Source organism: Cnephaeus nilssonii (assembly GCF_951640355.1).
Source record: "Cnephaeus nilssonii genome assembly, chromosome: 8".
Classification (NCBI taxonomy): Eukaryota; Metazoa; Chordata; class Mammalia; order Chiroptera; family Vespertilionidae; genus Cnephaeus; species Cnephaeus nilssonii.
This window is the reverse complement of record NC_137079.1, coordinates 48,981,865-48,985,277: the sequence shown is the minus strand read 5'-3', so window position 1 is coordinate 48,985,277 and position 3,413 is coordinate 48,981,865. Positions and strand designations below refer to the sequence as shown.

Below are 3,413 nucleotides of genomic sequence, written 5' to 3'. Positions count from 1 at the left end.
CAAATACTCAGGAGAAAACAAGTTAAGATTGCATTATCCTGCAACTCATTACCAGTAACATATTGCAAAGCAAAAGAGCTTGGAAGGAAAGTGGAAGGGAAGGGGAGTGAGGGCGGGAAGATAAAGAAAAGGAATTAAGTTGATCATAGTGGATATATTTAAAAAAAATTCTTGGGAACTATCAAGCCCTTGCAAGCACAGCTCGTTTCTGCAGATTATTTTCCAAACGAGTACAAAATGGAACCGAAATGGTGAATCCCTTGAGAACCCGAAGAGGTGCAACATTAAAAGCTACTATTATCCACCCAGGAGCAAGTGTTCCAGCCTTCAGTTGCCAGCCGCTTCCTCTTCCTCTTCCCGAGTTAGCGGGATGCAAACGTCTTCCCCGTGATTGCTTTCCTTTCTTTCCGCTCGGCATCAGGGCGTGCACGGTGCAGCACCCCGAGGAAGTCGGATTATCTTGCCCACAAACGTGTGTGAATGTAGGCCTTAGAGCACGAGATGTGGATCAGGCTGATGGTGTTGTCTGGAGCGCTGGCATTGGTGTGGCGAGGGAACAGCACGGAGGTGAGGTAGCCGATGTTGTCCCCCACGGCAGCATCGGTGGTTTTCAGCCCCAGAGGAGGTTCCCTGGGGCTAAGGGGCTCTGCGTCCTTCTCTGAACTCCTGCATGAACACCTTTCCAATGACCACACCGTCGTCATCCTTAAACTGTGCTGAAGACTACCGTGACTCTGTCCATTTTAGGCTCCACGTACCTGGTCTCATCATCCCTCTAATGGGTAACTGCCCTGCTCTCGCCTTCCTTGCCCTCTTCGTGGAACTGGAAGTATTTCTCAAAGACGGAGGCAAAACAGTTTCGTTTCAACCTGCCAGCCTGATGCACAATGGAATCGGTGGATGCAGGCAGATTTTCAAGGTCGTATAGCAGAGAGACATTGTATCCCCATTCTGGATTTACCAAGAAGCTCCCATACACTCCCTTTAGTAACGCATCAGCACCATGTGCCTTCTGAAGGTCCTTGCAGAATTTCCAAGAAATACTGACCATCGCTTTTGTTTTGTCTCCATTAGGATTTGAAATATGATAGAGGACCCCATCATAATCTGCAAATGTTACTTATTTTTTTTTTAAATATTTTTATTGATCTCAAAGAGGAAGGGAGAGGTAGAGAGAAACATCCATGATGAGAGGGAATCATTGATCGGCTGCCTCTTGCACGCCCCCTGCTGGGGATGGAGCCCGCAAGCCAGGCATGTGCCCTTGACCGGAATCTATCGGGGACTCTTCAGTCCACAGGCCGGCGCTCTGTCCACTGAGCCACACCAGCTAGGGCTGCAAATGTTACTTGTACTGCTTCTGTTTGATTTCCTGCCGCCGTTCTCGAACTTGGGCGGGAGCATCTCCTCGATGACGCGGTTGTTCACCTCCAGCAGGATCATGGCTGCCCTGGCCCTGATGCCTGAACCCGCCTGCCGAGCCCCCGCCCCTATGCCGCCTCACCCACAAGACCGGTCCCCGCCCAGCCCCTTTTATTTTTTTTATTTTTTATTTTATTTTATTTTTTTTACTAATTTTTGGAGTTAATTCATTCTAGCTTTCTGCATGCACAATAATAGCCTATTCTTCCTGTGACTAAGATTCCGGTTTTTAAAGCATAACAGCACTGGCATTACAATGCTCAGGCACATGTGACTCGTTTCCCAACCTGGCTTCCATTAAATTAGTCACCACTTTAAAGTGAATAATTCTGTTTTAGCCATGCACTGTAGGTGATATCAGCTCTAGTTAATTTTTTTCTGATACCTCAAACTGGTCCCTGGGCAATCACCGTTAAGCCAATTTAGAGGAAAATAACATTGCTGCAGCAATAGGGGAGTTCTAAAATGTCTCAATTCTCCTTAAGTTTACAGTTAGTACATTGAACATTCTGTCTGATAAGGAGAAAAATCTCACAGGACTTTGTGGATAGGAATAACAAAACATGAAACTTCTCCACCAAATAGTTCATGTCCTGCATCATTTTTCAATTAATTATCCTTTGAGGTTTCATTTTAGGTTGCATTCCTCTCACTAGTTTTATTCTTCATCCTCAAAGGAAAATGAAATAGAGAGGCAGAATGTTCTCTGAGAATTTGTATACCCTTAGCATATCTCTTGAACATAGGAGCAGAAAAAAAAAAAAAGTCAAGGATTTCATTTGAATAAGAATGATTTATCTACTGAGGGCTGAAGGACATGAATACATTATAGGTATCTTTTTGCATTTGACTTTTCTTTCTTTCTTAGCAAGTAGATGGTTTCAGAGAATTCTTAAAAACAATTCTAAAGTGGTATGATGAGGCATTATTTCTTTCAGTGATAAAGACTTTCATATAAATTATATGGAGCCATACATGGAATTTCAGACTACTATAGTTTAAAGTTTATCCTAATAGTATAATTACTTTTGCATTTCCAAAGTTCACTATATGGCTCTATAAACTTTCATGCATTAATATGCTTATGATTGATACATTTTCCTATTAAATTCATATTATTTATAATTGTGAAGTAAACATGGGTGGAGATTCAGAAATTAATCTTTTGAAGATGAGCTTTCCTTAGTTAATAAAATCACATATAATTGACTAGAGAGATTAAATCTGAGGTATTACTTTATAGTTTTATGCTTATGAAATTTTATAATTGCTTTTTTGTTTACATGTAGAAATTGCTTTGTGCTATGAACAGTTTTCTGTGTTTTAGGTAACCAAGTGATGTTTACATATATGTGATAATAAGATTACTTATTTTGGTTCTTTGTTGGAGAATGCAACATTTAACATAACAATTTATAACTACCTAATCTTTTGAAAGGATTTGCTATGTTGAATGCTTTAGAGATATTCCTGAGGCTGAGGTTTAGGCAGCTTACCATCCTCCCATCCTTGGAGAGAAAAGCCACTCTAAATTCTTTAGGATAAAATCTATATAATAAAAACCTAATATGCAAATTGACCAAATGGCAGAATGACTAATGGAACAACTGGTTGCTATGACGCACACTGACCACCAGGGGGCAGATGCTCAATGCAGGAGCTGCCCCCAGCCTGCAGGCCCCAGGCCAGCCAAGGCAGGTGCCAGTGGGGGCTCCCTCAATTGCCCCACTGGTTACCATGCAGAGGGAGGCGGCGGGGGGCAGGGCTGGCAAGTGGGCGGTGCCGGGCCAGCTAAAGTGGGTGTCAATGGGGACCCCCCCCCCGATCGCCCCACCGGTCACCCCACAGATCGGCCCTGATTGCTGGTCAGGCCTAGGGACCTTACCCATGCACGAATTTCGTGCACCGGGCCTCTAGTAATATAATAATTAGCGAACAGGAAAGAAGCAGGGTTCCTACTTCCTCTCATCTGAATTCCTGGTTGAACAGTT

At 43.2% G+C, this 3,413-nt stretch overlaps 1 pseudogene across 1 annotated transcript; it reads right to left on the bottom strand.

Annotated features, from left to right (window-relative positions):
- Nucleotides 1-362: 362 nt before the first annotated feature.
- LOC307104127 (actin-related protein 2/3 complex subunit 2-like) lies at nt 363-1,443 on the bottom strand (annotated as a pseudogene). The gene is made up of 2 exons: nt 1,328-1,443; nt 363-1,107 (listed from the first exon to the last, which is right to left on the bottom strand). The product of its transcript is annotated as an actin-related protein 2/3 complex subunit 2-like (transcript).
- Nucleotides 1,444-3,413: the final 1,970 nt, after the last annotated feature.